The 20,688-nt window shown below is 41.7% G+C and overlaps 1 protein-coding gene across 1 annotated transcript in view; it reads left to right on the forward strand.

Moving 5' to 3' along the window:
- The first annotated feature begins 7,308 nt into the window (after positions 1-7,308).
- Positions 7,309-20,688, forward strand: part of SLC4A4 (solute carrier family 4 member 4) — a 354,361-nt gene continuing 340,981 nt past the window's right edge. Inside the window, exon 1 of the mRNA XM_060299449.1 lies at positions 7,309-7,959. The gene's annotated coding sequence lies outside the window, so the exon portion shown is untranslated. The remainder of the gene's footprint in view (positions 7,960-20,688) is intronic.

The following is a 20,688-nucleotide window of genomic DNA, read 5'->3' on the forward strand; positions in this document are numbered from 1 at the left end:
ACACTGTGATCAATCAACTGGAAACCACAGATCTTAATTATGCAAAAAGGAAAATATGCCCCAATATTAGCAGTCTTCTCTGAAAGGGGATATTTCTCACTGCCATTCCATCTATTTTTCTCTGTTGCACAACTTTTTTTATAATGAAACTATATTACTATCATAACAGAAAAAAGCAACAGATTTTCATTTTTGAAAACCAACAGCTATAATCAAAGGTACAACAAGATGCCCAATAAAACATTACTTTAAAATTTTGTACTGTATTTTTATATGCCAAGGTGCAAGAAAAGCAGCAATATTCTTTTGAAGATCTTCTCATCCCACAACACTAACTTGAACAAAGCCCAGGTGGGTAGTGAGCAAACACTGTCAGCACTGAACAGCATCCAATAACTATGAAAGGGTTCAGACATTCCAGTTGTGTCATTGGTGTTGCAGTAGCCTCTGTTTCATAGTTTGTAAGGATATTAATCTTACTATCAGAAGGGTTTCTGTGAATTATATATTACAATAATATACAATATATAATTATACAGTACTTGTATGGAAAATAGTTATAGGCAGGTAAATGAGATTATTTATATATTTTAATTCAAATTTAAGTTAAAAAATAAGCAATTGATCCACATGGCTCAAAATTCAAAAAATTACAAAGGATACAGTGAAAAGTCTTTCTCCCTATGCCTACCCCACAATCACCTAGTTCCTTTTCCTGGAGGCAAATACTGTTTTTAGTTGCTTTTATATCCTTCCAGAGATGTTTTGTGCACATGCAAATAAATACATAGATATAGTCTACAAGTTATAGATTAGGAAGAATGATGTCTTAAGGAATTTGTGGAGCCTGAATCTGTTGTAATAGAAAAGTATTCTGGTTGAGTAAGGGTCTCTCTTTTGAATGTTCCAAAAAGAGTGGATGCAATTGATCATTCTATGAGTAATTACCGAGTTCCTACTATGTGTAAGACTCGTGCCAAATGCTGTTTGTCCTGTCAAGTTGCCTTTAAAATTTTTCATATGTATTCATCTTGTCATTCAGATCTGTGTGCTCAAACATCACCATGTCAGAAAGGCCTTCCCTAATACCCACTTGCAAACAGCTCTCCCTCACCCTCTCACTGTGTTTTGTTTCTTCTGGAGCTAAGGTGATTCTATAACTTCTCACCAATTTCTCATTTGATAATGAAATGGAGTGCTATTATCATTACACAGGGATAAGAGGGTAAACTGGAACTATAAACTGGGATGGTTGGCCACCCTATTTATACCGTTTATTACGTCACAGCATTTTGCATTCCAAGGAAATAGAGATTATCTTGTCTATTTATTGATATTTGTCCACTTGTAATCTCCATGAAGCCAGGACTTTGCTTGTTTTAGGAACCCATCACCTGGAAGAGTCCTGGACACACAGTAGGTGCTTGATAAATATTTGTGGGCTGAATGGGTAACCCAATCAGGCTTCATGTTCTGTGTAGAACTGAGCATCTTTTGGTCAGCAAGGGGAAACTGAAAAGTCATAAAGGGCAAATTTGCTCAGAATGTGTCCTCCCTCAGGATAGGGGGAAAAAGAAGAGGCAAGTTTTAATATTCAAATTTCAATATCTTGCAACATTTCGTGTAAAGAGATCTGTCTTGCAGATGTGCACTGGAAGTGTCAACTGTTTGGTTATTTGCGGGGAGATGGTGGGTGTTGTGGGCTGCAGGATAGGCCTGGTCTGGGGAGTAGACCAATGGGATGAGAATGGTCATGGACCAGTTTGATCCAGTGGTTGGTTAATCTGTAGAAAACCTGTCTCCACACAGTGGAACAGCTATGTCCATGTGACTCAGTCCATAGGAGAAAAGGAAGAGCAACTTCAGAGCAAGCAGCCTGCCATCTGGGCTTATTCATCCTCCAGGAGGTGGGAGGCCAGCAGGATACAAAGGAACAAGCACCTGTCTGCGTGTGGGATGTGGCTAGTGGGTCACACACAGACACAGACACAGGTAGAGACACACAGACACACACAGACACAGACACACACAGACACAGACACACAGACACACAGACACACACACACACACTGATTAGCAGAGTCCAAGGGCCCTGGGAGTCGGTTTTGGTAGAAAAGTCTGATGTAATTCTCTACTATCTTACCTAAAACCAGACTAATCTTTTTAATCATAGAGGGCATAGGTTGTAGTGGCTTAGTAGCTCAATTTAATTTTCCCTTTTCCTTTCCAAACAGAGAAGCCTATGTCCTGCTTTTGGGGCTGATCCATGGGAGAATTCCTGTAGGAGGAAGAGGCTGAAACTCTGGCCTAGCGTTATTAAACAGAGCACTCAAAATAAATGTGTCAATACTATTTCTGAAATATTTGCAAGTTTCTCTCTATCACAAACATATTGTTCAAATTTTATTAAAGGAAAATATTGTAGTATCCTGTTGGAATTATTGGGTTTTTGGGTAATTATCTTAAGCCCCTTGATTTTATTGAGGCTGAGGGAACTGAGGCCCAGAAAGGTTGAATAACTTGCCTTACTCTACATGAGCAGATATAGTCTCCTGTTTTTACAAGTTAGAACCTCTTCTAATATTTGACGATAGGTATGTGGTTTTTTTTTTAAATTAATTAATTAATTAATTTCATTTTTTTAGGCTGCGCCTATGGCATATGGGATCTTAGTTCCCCGACCAGGGATCAAATCCGTGCTCCCTGCATCGGGAGCGTGGAGTCTTAACCACTGGACGGCCAGGAAAGTCCCATGTTGTTTTAAAGTGACATTTGGATATGGCTGAGATTTCAGTAGTTTAAGCTGTGAAGCAACTTATGACGCATATTTAACCAAATAAAATTATTTTCCCTAGCTCGTGCCATGCTGACAGCTTACAAAACCTGTGTTCATCTTGCTTCACTCATAAAAAGGGACTACAGTTATTTTTAAAAAATATTTTATTAACTTTTATTGGAGTATAGTTGCTTTACAATATTGTGTTAGTTTCTACTGTACAGCAAAGTGAATCGGCGATACATATACATATATCCCCTCTCTTTTGGATTTCCCATTTTAGGTCACCACAGAGCACTGAGTAGAGCTCCCTGTGCTATACAGTGGGTTCTCATTAGTTATCTATTTTATGCATAGTATCAATAGTGTGTATATGTCAATTCCTATCTCCCAATTCCTCCCCAAACCCTTTCCCCCTTGGTATCCATATGTTTGTTCTCTACGTCGATGGGACTACAGTTATTTTTAAACCTGGAATTTGAAGGAGGGAATATAGATTATATATCAAGGTTGGCTGAATTTACTCAGGAATTTTTCAGACTGAATATGTAATTTCTGGAGTGTAAGTGAAAGAAAAATGAAGTCTTTAAGTGATCTCTTTGTCTCTCTTTGTCTATCTTCAGTTTCATCCCAGACTAGTCCCAGGATGGGAAGAAAAAGTGATTTTCTCTTTCCTTACTCTTACATTATGAAGTGGTTGATTAAACTGATTCCAGGGCAGCCACTTTAATGAGCATTAGATAGCAATATTGCTTAATAACAAAACAACTACAAGTCAAAACAAGTATTGGCACAAAGAAAATCTCTATTCTGTGTAGCAAAATGTTTATCAGACTTCCACCAATGAGCCATGTGTTTAAAAAGCAGCTGATATTGAGAAACATTTCTGATTATTCTTTGAAGTTTGTAGTAACAGGATATAACATATCTATACTACCTCCTTTTGTTTAGGGCCCCAAATGAGATGTGTATGAATGTTGCAATTTTGTATAACTCCAGGATAAGCATTCAATTATATCTTTCACCCTTTTTTTCTTTTCTAGTAAAATAGAATAATAAAAAAACCCAAATAATTGTTTATGGGCTCTGCTATTTGTTGAAAAAAATGCTTTATAGATAATATTCGGTGACAAGCCATCACTCTCCTTGGTTTATATAAAGAAACTTAAATACAGAGGTCTTTAAGTAAAAAAAAATACAGAGGTCTTTATAAAGAGGTGTGACTATACACAATCACACAAAGATTGAGAAAACTCTTTGTGGCAATAATTCTACCTGCAGGTCAGATCTGTGCCCTACTTCTGTGAATAATCGTCACAGGGTCTACTAGTTGCATTATTTTTTAACATACAAACTTCTTGTTTTAGAATCAAAGAGTGCCAAGCTTCTCCAAGACCAGGAATGCCTGGACTGCCTATTCGAAAACCTTCATCTTCATTCTTGCTGGAGACATTATGTCGTCAGGAGGTTTCATCACCTGCTGCCACTAGATGGTGCCTGTCATTGAAACAAAGGTTCTTCCTCCCATCTTTTGTTTCCTTTAGGTGCCTATAAGGACGTTGGATGATATCAAAGAAATTTGATTGATAAGTTAAGTAGTGGGTTAGTATTCTAGAAGGTCATTTAGCACAGAGAGTTATTTATTTTATTTTGTAATTTATTTTTGGCTGCGTTGGGTCTTCATTGCTGTGTGCGGGCTTCTCATTGTGGTGCCTTCTCTTGTTGCGGAGCACGGGCTCTAAGCGTACGGGCTTCAGTAGTTGTGGCACGTGGGCTCAGTAGTTGTGGCTCGTGGGCTCTAGAGCGCAGGCTCAGTAGTTGTGGAGCATGGGCTTAGTTGCTCTGTGGCATGTGGGATCTTCCTGGACCAGGGCTCGAACCCATGTGCCCTGTGTTGGCAGGTGGCTTCTTAACCATTGTGCCACCAGGGAAGCCCCACAGAGAGTTACTTATTAAAAAAAAAAAAATCATTATCCAAAAAGACTACTTATATTGTTTTTCTAATTCCACTAATTTTTTCTGTTCATCCTTCTTGTCACCAAGCTGTGTGAACTCCCGTACAAAATGAACAAATAAATCTTTCCTTGGGCTCATGAGAATCAAGGGACATAATTCAAGGTTTAGAATCAGTGAAAAAAAGATCTCAGGATTCATTGTCCTTGCTCAGAATAGCAATAGCAAAGGTGACCACATGCAGAGATAACAAGAAAAGTTAATGACCTTTCAAAAGAAAAACACTTGCATCTCAATTACTGGACAATAATCAATAGGAAAGGAAATGGAACATGCTTTTTTAATTGTGGGATACCAAACATCAAGTAATGAGAAAGATAACAGGTTGTTGGCTTGTTGCCAGTGACAGCTCTTTTTCTCATTAATTTAAGGCACACACAAAACCTCAGCCCAAAGTGCTCTAATTCCCTCTCTGCCTCCCACCCCACACTCCAGCCCTATACTCTTTCAGGGTAAAATTTGGTCAATCTTGATAGTAAAATGCCTTCAGGGGTTACTTACTTGGTTTGTGTGAAGGACAGTTTGATATATTTTGTAGCAGAATATTGGAAAACATAAGCTTCTTGGATTTTTCCTTTCCCAAACAGTCACCAACGCTGACCATTCATGGCTGGTTCACGATTATAATGAGAAATTGTCAGCTATGTTGAAATACGTAATCCACAGTGTGAAAAACTGCTGAACAGCAGTTGTAAATTCTTAATACAAAAGTGTCTTCTCTTTTCCTGTGAGCTTACTTTGGGGTTGCTGATTCTTGCTAACTGTGTGCTCAGAGACTGAAAGTTAATTTTAACATTAGTCTAAAAACAAAATATAACTATGTAGGGAAAACCTTTAAAGCTAAAAAAAAAAAAAATCTTGTTTTGAATTTCCCACATCACTGCAGTGGGTCATGTTGAATGTGTGAGCATATATGTGAGCCAGATGTAACAACACCCAGACACACAACATTAATGCAATTTAATTTTAAACATTAGACAGCTTCTGGTGGTTCCTAGTGTCTCCTGAGCATTGACTAAGGATTTTAAACACACCACGTTTTTTAAAAAGATACGAGTATATACCTGCTTCCCAAGCAGTGGTGAGGTACAATAGATCTATTCCAGTTTTAAATACTGGAAAGAAAAGTCTTTTCCCCTGGTACTTCCCTAATGGCACAGTGGTTAAGAATCTGCCTGCCAATGCAAGGGACATGGGTTCAAGCCCTGGTCCAGGAAGATCCCACATGCCGTGGAGCAACTAAGCCTGACCGCCACAACTACTGAGCTTGCGCTCTAGAGCCCGCGAGCCACAACTACTGAGCCCGTGTGACACAATTACTGAAGCCCGCGCCTAGAGCCTGCGCTCCCAACAAAGAGTAGCCCCGCCCCCTCCTCCTCGCAACTAGGGAAAAGCCTGCAGGCAGCAATGAAGACCCAACGCAGACAAAAAAAAAAAAAAGCCTTGTCCCCAAATTATTTCCCTGCAGATTCACCCCCCCCCCCCCAAGTCTTATTAATTACAGCTTAGCACTGAAGGAAGGTTTGGAACCAAATCTTTGGAGCAGGTTGTCAGTATGTGATATTATTTCTCTTGGGCTTTATGTGCTTTGGTGGCTATCCTCAAAGATGCAGTTTGGTCAGTGACTTCCACATGTGTATTATATATATAATATGTGTTAATAGGCTTATATAGGCTTACGTCATATACCGTGAGGCTCAAATCCATTAAGTGGCTTCTCTCTAGCAGTACTCAAAACATTAGATGGTGTCTGTGCTGACGGTCTGTTTATAGCTTAATGGTCTACTTAACTGATCACGATGGGGCTGGGTCATCGATATATTATTAGTAGTATGTGCTTGGCAAAGGGGACTTAAACTCTAACTGGCCTTAGGAACACAGTAAATACAATAATCCCTTTATATCCTAAAGAAACTCCCTTGGATGGCTTAAAGATGTTTCCCAAACTGCTTGAGGACGACAGAAGTCCAGTGACATAAGCGAAGGACAGGTTGAGAGCCGTGCCCTCCCCAGGCATCCTCTGCTAAAGGTGTACGATGTCTTAATACTGTGTGCTGGCAGCACCCTCGCTACCTATATTCCTCAAGTTTTATAAAGTAGCGTCAAGAGTGACCTGGGGCTGGGAAATGCCAGCAACTTCAGTTCTGCAAGAGAGAATAAGCTCTCCCCAGCGGGGAACTCTAGCGAACAGGGCAAAAAGCTGGTCCTCGCAGCCTGCTCAGGGCGTGAGAGAGACGGAACCCAGGAAGGCGAAGGCGGCGGGTCGGGAGCCGGGTCCTCGGTCAGCTCCAGCCGGGCGCTGCGCGCAGAGCCGGGGCCCCCGGCAGAGGCGGTGCGGCGCGAGGCCCCTCCCCGCCGCCGCCGCCGCCGCCGTCGCCGCCGCCGCCACCGCCGCCTCCGCCGCCGCCGAAGCCCGGGCTGCTGACGCCGAGCGGCGGCCCGGAGCGGTGGGGGCCGGGCGCGCGCGAGCGAGGGCAGGGCAGGGGGCTGGCCGAGGCCAGTCGCGGCTTTAAATATGGATCGCGGGCTCGCGCTCGTGGCACAACCTCCGCCACCGCCGCTTTCTCCGATCCACCCGCCCTCCCCGGGCTCGCTCCCGAGGGGCGTCCAGGCCGGGCACCGCCGCTGCAGTGTTAGTTACTGGCAGAAACGTTGGCAGAAACGTCGGCGATCCCCATAAATATGCAGGAGCTGCAGAAGGCAAAGTAGAGTAGACGCCCGCGCTCTCCCACACTCACTGGCCGCTCACCACGCGGGCCGTGTAGATATCTATCCCCCGCGCTATCTCCCCCATTTTCTCGCGGGCCGTTCAGGTTCCCGTCCTGCTGGCTCCGAGGACCCTCCCGCCCCAGCGCCCTCGCCCCGTCCTCGCCTCCCTCCGCCCCGGAGCGCGCACCCACCCGGGCGGCAAAGTTGTGACTACTTGGGCGCGGGTGGCTTGCGCCCCGCTCGCTCCGCGCCTCGCACCAACTTCCCGCGGTTCGGCCCCGCCGCGCCCCGAGCCCGCGCCTCCGGGGATCCCGCGGGCCCCCAGCTTCCAGCCCCGGCGGCGCGCCGGGCAGCGCTTCGGTGGCGGCGGCGGCGGCGCAGGCGGTGGCGGCGGCGGCGGCGGCTGCAGCCCAACACTCAGCCGCCAAACTGGAGGAGCGACGGAAGCCGGACCCGAGGAGGTGAGCGCCCGGCCAGGGCCGGGGAGGGAGGGTCGGCCGACTCCCCCGCCTCCCGGCGGCGGCGGGCGCTGGGGCGGCGGGCCCGGGGCAGGTCCCGGAGGGGGCTCAGGCGGCCTCTGGCGCGCGCCGGGAGGGAGAGAGAGGTCAGTTGTGGGCCGGGTATCCCCGGGGCTGGGCGCTGGCGGAGTGTGCAAGCCGAGGACGCGGAAAAGTACTTTTTTTCTTCTTCGCGTTTAGAGGAAGAGTTTGGGTGGTCCTGTTTCTCCCCCACTGTAAAGCCCTCAGCTCGTAACCCGGCGTTGCCGCCCGGACTGGGGGGCCACTGTACCCCGCGGGCTGGGCTCCGGCGCAGTCACACGTGTGTTCCTGTGAGCCTGGGTGGCCCCAGTGTGGCTGGGCACCTGCTTGAGAGGGTGACGTCCCCGAACCCACTAGCGGGGGAGGCTTGGGGGGGGGAACTTAAGGTGCCGCCGAGACCGCGGCCCCCACTTCACTGCCAGCTCCGAGATGGAGCATTCACATCTTTCCCTGGCACGCCGAAAGCGGGGGTGAGTCAGGCAGATTCTCTGCAAGTGGCACACACACAATTATTTGCAATGGATTTGGAAAGGGTAGGCAGAGGTTAAACTGGGATTTCTCTTGGCCGGCGACAGTGGAGCTCTTCCTCAGGTACTGGGCAGCATGTGCGTCTTGGCAAGAAGAGGTGATTTCTTTTTTCTTAAGTGCATTTTACCCAGCCTTTGCCAGTCCGTTAATAAGAGTCACCAAAGAAAGGCAGGAGTTGGGAACTACATCAGCAAACTGCAGCAAGCACCACAAGCAGGAAAGTTATTAAAGAACAAAAGAACAGTAACAACAAAAAAACCCGGAACTTGACATGAGAGATGGAGAAGGAAGCCATTCTACCTCTGTTCTACCATCGTAAACCATTTTTTAAAAAAGTTCCATCTAAAACTTCTGTTTTGTCCACCCCTCATTCCTTCTCCAGGCCTTGCCTTCATAATTGGCCTGCACCAAGCTCTTTCCAGGCTTGATGATGAAGAGCACTTTGTAATTCTGGTTTACCCTCCTCATTTCTTTTCCCATTTCACTTCAGTGCTGGAGAAAGTTGCTCCCAATGGGAAGTCATGAACACTGGCCTGTGCCAAACACACATTGTCTCAAATCCTGGAACAATTCCTTTCCTAAGAGACACTGCATTGTAACATATTTCCCTTTTTCTCATGTATCTGGGACTTGGAGTTCGAATACTACCTGAATTAAATTTAAGTGTACATTGCTCAATACGGCTTAGTTTTTCATTTTGGTTTGAATAGATTGTTCAAAGCAGTTAGAGCAGTATTCAGTAGCTTCTTATGGCCAATGTAATGTCTTTTGAAAAGGTTTCTGACTTAAGAACTCTCTTCCTTGTATCCATCACATTAACATTTAAGTAATTTTCATGGTCATTATGGCACTTAGATTGAGGTTATTAGTATAACTTCAGTCAAAGAAAGCATGCCTACTTCTTTTTCTATAGCTTTAACAACTGGGGAAAAAAAACTTTTACTTTCATTTTAAAGTTAAATGTAGTGATAAGATTCTGTTCTCTTTCTATTACATCTTGAAATTGAATAGTTTTAACTTTATCTCAGGGTCTCTGGTAAGATGACAAAAACCTCCCACATATATGGATAGAGAGAGGAAAATAGTACTCTTACGAACTCTTGAGGCATAGGGTATTTATCAGAGTAGAGGTGGGAGGGATAAGATGGGATATTTTGATAGTTCCAGGCATGTCTACCTTTGTGAAAACAGAAAACTAAGAAACCCCCAACATTTTGCATGAAGCTGTTTTCAAAATGAGGTTTTGGGTATCATTTAATGTTTAGGGGTCATTCTGGAGCCTTACTAACATATATGTATCTCTTTCAGTTCATTTTGTTAACGTAAAATGACTTTAAATGTTTGAATGTTAGTGTTATTAGTTTAGTCTTTTAAATGATTAGAATATGTTTTGGGTTTAGAACAGTGTGTGAAAGCGATACAGGGAATGATATTTAGAGAAAACATTGTGATAGAAACGGGTAACCTTTGGGACAACTTCCAGCACACTCTGGTGGTAATTTCATTTTTCACTTAGCTCCGGCAAGTATAATTTTAAGGTTCTGATCCCTTGTTCTGATAACAAGGTGGATAGCTTACAAGGTCAGGCCATAGCTTACATCTTAAAGAAAACACAGCACTTAAGGAAAGGAAATACACATAAGTTTTTGAATCATGTAGATAATCAGGTTTCTCTGCCTGCCTCTGAGGGCGCTGCAGTCCGCGAGGACTACTATTGTTAGGGGAGAGAGTCCTGTGAGAATTCACTGCTACTTAAGTGTGGCAACACACATCATCTACTTGTTTTGGAGCATTTCTTTGTTTGTTTTTAATGTGAATAGAAGCCAAGACTGGAGTTGATAGCTATAAAGATTGGAAGTGGAAAGAACAAACTGAGAAGAGAAAAATCTAATGATGATGAAAGTTTCTAAGGAGGTTTTCCTTGATTGCTAAATGGAAAGAATCAGGGCACATGATTTGATGGGACAAAAGAAGCTGTAAGCGGAACACCTATCTTGGTTCTCACTGTTGCTGCAGTTTCTGAGGCCAACCTGTGATTTATGACGTTTATCTATGTTGGGGAAGCCATTTAGCAAAACACATAGTTTAGGAACATCCAGGAAGTTAGTAAGACTTTTACAAAACTAAATTAGATCTTGGTACTTTCAGGAACTTTTTGCATAATGCAGGAATTCTAAGGGAGGGGAAGAATAATGTTTTTTTCATGTAAGATCAGGGCTTAGTTGTATTTCACATACACTTTTTTTTTTTTTTGCGGTATGCGGGCCTCTCACTGTTGTGGCCTCTCCCTTTGCGGAGCACAGGCTCTGGACACGCAGACTCAGCGGCCATGGCTCACGGGCCCAGCCGCTCCGCGGCACGTGGGATCTTCCCGGACCGGGGCATGAACCCGTGTCCCCTGCATTGGCAGGCGAACTCTCAACCACTGTGCCACCAGGGAAGCCCCTCACATACACTTTGCCTTTCTCCCAAGAGCTAAGCATTTGATATGTTTATGTCACAAATAGAAAATATGCTGCTGTCCTTCTAACATTAAGATGATATTTTATATCCCCTGTAGTGCACACCGTTAGTTATTTTTGCCGCAGTGGAGATGGATTCTTTTAACCCACCTTTTACCCAGTTCTTTTGTCTGATGTACATTTACACACATGCACATGCACAGGTGCACGAATAATACTCATTTGTAGAGGTAGCCGATTTTATTTTATCTGAAACCATATTTATGACTGTCATAATGATTTTGTGGCAATGACTTTTATTGCATTTCTCTAGTCTCAGCAGTGCAATGGCATTTCAAACAAGGCATCAAAAGGACAGCCAGCTATGAATGGTGATGGATTTATTTACCTGCTGTGACACAGAAGAGAGAAAACTTTTTCTTCCAGTCTTCTTCATGATGTTCATAATTTCATCCCTCAATGATAAGGTCTTACTTGCCTTTGGATTAAGTTATATGTTCGAAAAGATGGTGATAGAACTAATAATGGTGAAACCATGTACATCTATAGTTGTTTTCAGAAGCCAAAACATCCATCTTTTTCTGCTTCCCTGAAAATTAAGTAGATGTAAGGGATTATCATGCTTGTCGAAAAGATGAGGAAGTTAAGACACAGCGAACTTTGTATGCTTTTCTTAAACTAAGTGGAAAATTATTGGTGGAGGTAGGAATGAACATTTCATCTTTGAACTAGTGACACCTGTTTATTGAATGACTGTTATCAAATGAACGAGTATTGTTTTTAGTCACAGCTTTTAAGGTACTAAAGCAGATGAACATTGATCTTGGTGTAAAGTGAGAGTTTCCATTCCTGTAGGTAATTCTGTTCAGGGGAGGCACCCACCTGTCTCCTCTTTAGTTCAGGTCCTGCAGTGCCCGCAGGTGAAGCTTTCAGTTTGTGTGTGTCCGTTCTAGCTCCAGGCTTGAGAGCTAACTTTTGTTTTTCATGGAGACTGGATACAGAAAGAAGTTACATGAAATTAGGATGTAAAAGGAAATAATCACCAACTAGTATTTCAAGGTCTTTTTGTTTTTTTTTTACTTTGTGGATTATTGTGTAGAAAAAGAGTATCCTTTGTTTCACTTGAATTTCTGTATTGGAAACATTAAAAAAGTTTAAAATAAAACTTTTAGTATACATTTTTGGGGGATTTGAAAAATCAAAATTAATAAAAATACAAAATGACAAAGGAATATATTCTTTGAAACTGATATGATGTTCTATGAGTGACACAATTAGAAAAAGTGTACATAATGTCTTGGGTAAGAAGTTAGCAGTTGGACTAACAATGCAGGGGACACAGGTTCGAGTCCTGGTCGGGGAAGATCCCACATGCCGCGGAGCAACTAAGCCCGTGCGTCACAACTACTGAGCCTGCGCTCTAGAGCCCTTGAGCTGCAACTGCTGAGCCTGCGTGCCACAGCTACTGAAGCAAACGCGCCTAGAACCTGTGTTCCACAGCAAGAGAAGTCACCGCAATGAGAAGCCTGTGCACTGCAACAAAGAGTAGTAGCCCCCGCTAGCAGCAACTAGAGAAAGTCCGGATGCAGCAGTGAAGACCCAACGCAGCCAAAAAAAAAAAAAAAAGTTAGCAGTTTCTTTTCTTTTTTATAAATATATTTACTGCCTGATATTCTCTTATACTATTTGCAAATAAGTAAACTTGTGGGATCTGCAATTTTATGTTTGTTAATTCTAGCTTTGGCCTGGAGACCTAGTATTCACGGATAGGGCCCAGTAACAACTCCATCTATTTGGAACTCCTATATTTGGCATATTCTTCCAGCAAAACAGCCTCTGAGCAGGCAAAATAGAGGGTTAAAAAAAAGACATCATTAAAGAGGATTCACTTTACTCATAAGACATCTCTCAGATTCTGTTTACTCTTTAATTCAGATACAGTTCCAGCTGCTGATTATAACATTTCTAATCCTACAGCAAACAGAAAACTACAAATTAGAAGATAGAAATGGCCTGATATTGGCAGTTGCATGGATAATATTGAAAAGTGCCAGAGAACAGCTTGGTAGTAAAGGAAGAGGTAGACTAACTACTAATAGCAGATGTAAGAATGAAAGAAAGCCTGGTGGTTTGGACTCTGCGCTGCCCTGACAGCATCACTTCATACATTCCCTTCCCCCTCCTCCCCTTCTTTCTTTTCTTTCTCCTTCCCGTCTTCCTATCTATTTACATTTTTATTGAAATGTAACGTGTGTAGAAAAGTATGCATGCCATTAAATTATAAGTAAATAGCTCAGTGATTTACCTAAGTGAATACAGCCCTGACCCAGCACCAAAGCCAAGATGTAGACCATTGTCAGCAGCCAGAAACCCCCTCCTTCCTCCCCGCCAAGAGTAGCTTCCCTCCTGACTTCTGGGACTGCAGGTTACTTTTACCTTTTTTTTTTTTTTTTTTTTGTGGTACGCGGGCCTCTCACTGTTGTGGCCTCTCCTGTTGCGGAGCACAGGCTCCGGATGCGCAGGCTCAGTGGCCATGGCTCATGGGCCTAGCTGCTCCACGGCATGTGGGATCTTCCCAGACTGGGGCACGAACCCGTGTCCCCTGCATCGGCAGGCGGACTCTCAACCACTGCGCCACCAGGGAAGCCCTACTTTTACCTTTTATTGAACTTTCTACCAGAAAAGTTGTATATCCTTGTGCCTGCCTGCTTTTGCTCAATGTTATGTTTGTGAGAATCATTCACGTTTTGTGCATAGCAACAGTTTGTTTATTCTCATTGCATTACAGTGTTCCACTTTATAAGAATGCCACAATTTATTCATAATGGACTCTTGAATAAATTCACTCTTGATAGACATTTGAGTTTTTTTCCAGTTTTTGGTTATTATGCAAAGTGCTGCTCTGAGCATTATTACGTATGTCTTCTGGTAAATGTGGGAATTTGGGATGCGTGTGTTGTGAGTTGGATTGGTGAGCTCGACTTAGTAGATAGTGCCTTCCTTCAAAAGTGGTACCAGCATCTTTCGAGAGTTTTGGCTGCCCCACATCCTTACAAACAGCTGGTATCATCTCTTTTTAATTTTAACCATTCTAGTGGATGTATAGTTGTATCCCATTGTGGTTTTAATTTACATTTCCCAGAGTGCCTTTTGTACCTTTTTATATGTTGATTGGCTTTTGTTTTTCTTTTGTGAAGTACTAGTTCAGGGTTTTTGCTCATGGAGTTTCTGCGCAGTATGTTATCCCAAGTTACAGATTTTAGTACTTGGTGGGTAAACTTACCTTATTTGTTTAGAAAGCTAAGCTAACCAGACAAACTCGTTCATCAGTGTTTCTGTATAGTAAATGAAATAAACGGGTGAAGAGATTGGAAACATCTTTTTTTTTTTAAAGTGAAAGTGAGTTTATTCAGAGATACACATTCCATAGGCAGAATGTGGTCCATCTCAGAAGGTGAGAGCAGCCCAGGGGTATAGGGTTGTTAGCTTTTATGGGCTGGGTTATTTCATAGGCTAACAAGTGGGAGGATTATTCCACCTATTTTGGGGAAGGGGCGGGGATTTCCAGGAATTGGGCCACTGCCCACATTTTGCCCCTTTATGGTCAGCCTCTGGACTGGCACCTGTGGGTGTGTCGTTTAGCATATGCTAATATATTATGATGAGCATATACTGAGGTTCAAGGTCTCCTGGAAGTCCAATCTTACAACCATCTTGGGCCTAGTCGGTTCTAACCAGTTTTTGTAGTATCCTGTTTGCTTAGAAACATTTTGAACTTGTAAACACCGTAGTCTGGATCTGTGAAACTGTGTACCTAAAAAAAACAGCTTTAACACAACATTCGAAACCATATAGAATGTGGCCTCTGTGCTTACCATAAAAGTAGAGTACCTTGTTATGTGGTATTGCCCAGTGACTGATGGAAATGTGCATTTGGAAGGTATGAGTTGGAGACCAGGCTCTCTTATTTGTGAGTTATTTGATTCGGAGAATTTAGAAAATCATCTGTAATAGATCTCTTGTTTTTTTCATTAGTATTAAAATAGCTGTAAAACCTAATTCATTAGAGGTATTATGGGAGACAGATGAGGTGGTATTTATAAAACCTGGCTCAGAACTGTAAATGGCTATACATATTTTAGTTATTTTTTTATTGTTGTGTTCTAAACATATCTTACTTTTGAGTTGAATTTCCAACACTGAGAGCAGTTCCTGACATAGTAATAGATGCTTGTTTGCTGAATGAATGAACAACACACTTAAGCACCCTTTTTGAGCTGTTAACTCTGCATGCTTCGAACTGTGTTTTACATTTTTTTCTCTAGAACTTTTACTTTTTATTGCTAAAGCTGAGTTGGGAACAGGGTTTATTAAACATCAGCTTGGAAAATTGAGTCTAGTAGCCAGCAGCTTGAGATCACCCGTTTCACTATGTAGCTCATATCAAATTTATGCCTCCAAATAACACACACAGGACCTGGAGAATCCTTGAAAATGATTATAGTGCTCTTTACCCCATGGATGAGCCCCCAGAGCTTACACATGGAATATTTTTTGCTTCTGTAAATAGAATGCTGGCCAACAATTTTCAGATTTAAAATCTTGTAGTGGGTTTTCCAGTGCTGATACCTTGGAAACCATGTTTCGTGAAAAATGGAATATTTAAAGATGAATAACAGCTGAAAACTGGAGCTTGTAGAGAGCCCTTTCAGCTTACTATGGTTAAGTTGGTTCTTGGATATGTTGATTCTATTATCAGAAGCAAACATGCAGCATATACCTTATGAACATTTGTGTAAAGCAGCGATTCTTAATCCCTTGAAAGGTCTGATTCTCAACTTTGGTTTGACTTTCTGATCCTCCTTTTTCTTCATATGAAAAGGAGTTTAGTGCCCTGTATTTATATTTAAATGAAATAGAATGAAAATTTGTATGATTTTTTTTTTTTTGGAGAATTACATGATAAACAACAGTAGGTATCCCTTTGCAAAATCAGTCTTGCCGCAGAAGAAACTTGGACTTTGATATGGAAATCTAATTAGATTTTCTTACCCAAAGACTGATTTTTTCCCCTTTTTTCTTATATTTGAGTTTTTTGTCTTTTCTTTTGAGAGCTGGTGGTGGTAGTGTTGGTTGGTTGGCTTTTATCATTTAAGTATAACTGTTTTGTGGTACTCAGATTACTGAGTATCTAACATGTATTGCTTCAGAATAACATGTCAGTTTACATTTTATGAGGACGTTTACATTTTAGGTAGCATCCCTCGTATGTGCTTGACCCGAATGTGGCTGCTTTAGGGTGATTTACTGGACAAATGGAATCATCTGGAATAGTAGACAACTTTTGTTTTCTTGTTACAGATATAATGCTATGGAAAATTGAAATAAATACAAAGGGTAATTATAGTGAGTCTTGTTAAACTACTGTTTTAAAAATAGTGAATTTCAGAAAACCTCATCTTCTGTTCTGGGTGATTTCATTCCTGTGAGAAGTTAAAGTGGGTCCTTTAAAAACAAAAGCACCCAGTCATGTCTGGTTATTGCTGTGTTAAAAGCTGTAAGCAGGACTCCTCCCTTTGGTGTCTACTCAGCACATGTGACTTTAAAAAAGAAATTGAGGCTATGGATTTAGGGAAGAACAACTATTTAAAGAATAGGATTGTGACAACTATAGTATCTAAACTGATATCCCTTGAGAGTGGAGTGAGATTAGCTCTTCCATATCTCCTGCTTTTCAGCATGGAAATCTGTTGGTCTCTATGGCCTGATGGGGAGATTCCTAATGTCTTTAACACAAACCAGGCTTTGGTACCTTCTACCCCACAATGATCATGAATGAAGTTCTGAAAGTGTTATTTGTGAAACATGTTTGTTCTGAGTGAGGACTGAGTGAGATCATCAGCCTGGAAGTTTGACTGTATCTTGAGTGTTGATGGCTGCCCTCCTCAAACCCTCCCCTTGCGTGTTACATGTTGACCGCAGTTGCCGTGAGACCTCCCAGCAGAACTGCTTCAGAAATGCCTTCATTCCTTTGACCTCTAGAGACTGTGTCCTTAGGAATGTGAGATGAGCACTCATGATGTTAGCAGAGAGTAGGGCCTCATGTTAGGAGTTGGCTAAAGTACTGATTACAATCACCTTTAGAAAATTGCTGAGCGTTAACAGATTGAGAAGAAACACACAGCTCACACGTTTGCAGTTTTACAAGTTGAACTCCTTTGCCAGGGAAATGAGAGAAGGTGGATAGGAAGTGTCTCAAAAGATTTAGATAAATGAGATCAGATAATTTCCCTTGAAAAGTACATTAAGAGATGAAACTAAAACACCCATCCAGAAACATCAGAAGAAAATATAATTCAAGCACTCCCAGTTTTTCCTGCCAAAACATTAGGCAGTGAATTGTACACTCTATTTGATCACTTTATTGCTTACTGCTCTGCACTGCCCTGTTTCATATGGGTTCATGTTGTCTTCCTACACTTTCTGCTTCCTCACTGTAAGAATTGTGTCAGGGTATCTTTTGTGGTCCTCACAGTGGATAGCATATTTTATAGTGAAAATACGTATTTAGTGGAATTATAATTAGTTACTTAAAAAATCTGGACAGACCAATCAGAGATGCCCAGTCATTACACTCAATTTAATCTAAAATCTATTTCTTCTCGAGAAATTCCTCTAGTGTAGTAGCTCTGATCATTGCTGTTAGGTCTTTCAAATACTTCTTGTGAAATTCGTTGTCATGAAGTTTGGAATCTGGTAACTTTGGGGATGAAACTTTTGTAATTAGGGTTGTGATGTTTTATAGTTCCTTGGAAAAATTACCTAACCGTTCTATTTAGATAAGACTCTATTTTATCTGTTCTCTGAATTGGACACAGTTTTATGCACTAATTTTTTGAGATTAAAAATGAGTTGCTAGCACTTAAAAAAACTTTTTATTTTGAAATAATTGTAGGCTCACAGGAAGTTAGAAAAATATAGTCCAGTTTTTACATAGCTTTGATCCAGCTTCCCCCAGTGAGCACTACTTTTAAGATTTCTAAAGAGGCATTTACCTAAAAAAAAGTTTAAAAGGAATTATAATTTTTTTTTTTTTTTTTTTTGCGGTGCGGGCCTCTCACTGTTGTGGCCTCTCTCGTTGCGGAGCACAGGCTCCGGACGCGCAGGCCCAGCAGCCATGGCTCACGGGCCCAGCCTCACCGCAGCATTTGGGATCTTCCTGGACCCACGTCCCCTGCATCGGCAGGTGGACTCTCAACCACTGCGCCACCAGGGAAGCCCAGGAATTGTAATTTTGTGCCTTCTCTGAAGAATATGTAGCAGATAGTGTAAAAAAGGCAAAATTAGGCACATCTAGTACTTTCTGGGTTTCAATTGGCAAATCTGAGTGGGCACCTCCTGTGGTAGGCAAGGGGAGAGTCATTTATTCACTTATGTATTCACATCTGTGAATTTGGTGTTTGCCTCACTCGAATCATTCTTTTATATTGTACTGATCGTGTTGAACTAGGAGGTTTAAATCCAGATGTTGTTCTCATAAAATCTTTGGAAGATGTAATACAAATATAAATGAGGAAAATAGGACTCCTCTATGGTACTGCTGTTAGGGCACTGTGATAATACTGGGTTTTATGTAAAGGTGAGAGAATATCATTGCACTATGTATCTATGTGTTAGGTGTATATTATTTGCCTTATCGTCTATGTGCCTTATAATATGTGTGAATGTGTAATATACTGAGACATTTTAGAATAGATGTTTTACTTGTTATATATAGAATAGTATTTCCAGTGAAATCTCAATGTTTGATTATTTTTTGGTATATTGATAAATATTACATTTGAACACATACTATTTGAATTCAGTTATCACCTCTTAATAGGGGTCTTTTAATGTTGAATGTCTGTGTTCATCCTTATGAGCCTTACCTATATGGCTCCCTCGAAGGTTTGGTCTTGCACCTCAAGACAGACATAACTGGGAAAGGTCTAGAGAAGTGCACTGCATATCATGAGAATAGCGGGCTGTCTTCAGGAGAACAGACAGAAATTGACTTGAATGCTGTTATCTTGAACAATGAAGTCTGAAAGGAGACCTCACTTACGTCTGAGTCCAAGCCTAGGGAAAGTCATGAACACTCTGCCCCAAATCCAAGAACATCAGTGCTAGGAGGTCCATTTACAACTGAGAGAAATAGGTTTAGAGTTTAAATTGATGTAGTGGATATTTCTGTGAACAACACTCTACCCTAAGAGGAGAAACTGGCTTCTGAAGAGGCACAGAACAAATCTTTACGTAGATTAAGTATTTATACAATGTAAAAGAGAATATGGATATGTTTGGTAAATAGACCTCTTTGGACAGTATTCTCTCTTGACCCAGAGCTCTCTCACAGCACTTTGTTCGAGTCACCTATCATTTTGTAGAATGATTTCTTGGTTTTTGATGTCACTGTCAGACGTCACTGAAGGGTGGTCTAAGGGATTGTGGGTCTGACCTCACATGACGTTTCCTGTAAAATTTTACCTGCCTCAGCAGGTCTTATCTCAGCTCTTGACCTTGACCAGAAGATACTAGTATAAGTGCATTGTTAACACTTGAGGCTATAAAATGATCAAATCATTTAACACTCCCTGTAAAATTTCTCTAAATCAAGTCCACCCCTTGCTGCTGATAAAATAAAATTGGGTGTTTCTGAATTAAAACCAACACTTTTGGTTCAGGGTTCATTTGGGATAATTCCAGTACTCTGAAAGAGTTTGCTTTCCCAACTAAATGAAATTTATTTTGTAGGTTTAAAAATCGGTGTGTTAGATACCTTAGATGTAATATTATGTTCACAGATTAAATAGAGAGCTTAGAAAGCCCAATGCCATATATTTCTTTTCGACCCACAGCTTTTAGCTTCTGTGATGGAAGGACTCGGGTGTATGGGCTTGAATAACACAGTGTCTTTTATATAAAAACCAGAGCAGCAGAGAAAACCAGGCTAGAGTACGTGGCTCAGGCTTCAAGCAGGTTGCTGCTTGAATGGGGAGCTGGTGGAATAACTTCCTAGTCCTGTAGAGACAGTGAGGGTTCTAAGGTGGGTGTCCAGGGGTAAGGGATCTATCAGGACCCTGACGATTTGGGGAGCAGTGATGGGATGGTGTGAATGCCTGAAGTAAGGGCAGTAGGTACCATGGGTTGCAGTCTGTGGAATCAGGGGAGGGGAAATCATATTTTGAAGAGACCATTTCTGGGAAATTGTGAATCTGTCTGCTTAAATTGCAAGAGTGATCTATTTATCTACTGTCATTAGAGTATGAAGCATTCACTTTAATTGAATTTTCTGATAACTGAAGCTTACCTAATTAAGCATCCAATTAAAATTGCTAGTGGGAAGCAGCCACATAGCACAGGGAGATCAGCTCGGTGCTTTGTGACCACCTAGACGGGTGGGATACGGAGGGTGGGAGGGAGACGCAAGAGGGAGGGGATATGGGGATATATGTATACATATAGCTGATTCACTTTTTTATACAGCATAAACTAACACACCATTGTAAAGCAATTATACTCCAATAAAGATGTTAAAAAAATTGTCTTAAAATATGTTTCTGAATTGCACTCACTTACCTCCTTTCTTAACAATCTATTGAATATAATTTTCCCTTTTGTT

This window comes from Globicephala melas, chromosome 5, assembly GCF_963455315.2.
Source record: "Globicephala melas chromosome 5, mGloMel1.2, whole genome shotgun sequence".
NCBI classification, from domain to species: Eukaryota; Metazoa; Chordata; class Mammalia; order Artiodactyla; family Delphinidae; genus Globicephala; species Globicephala melas.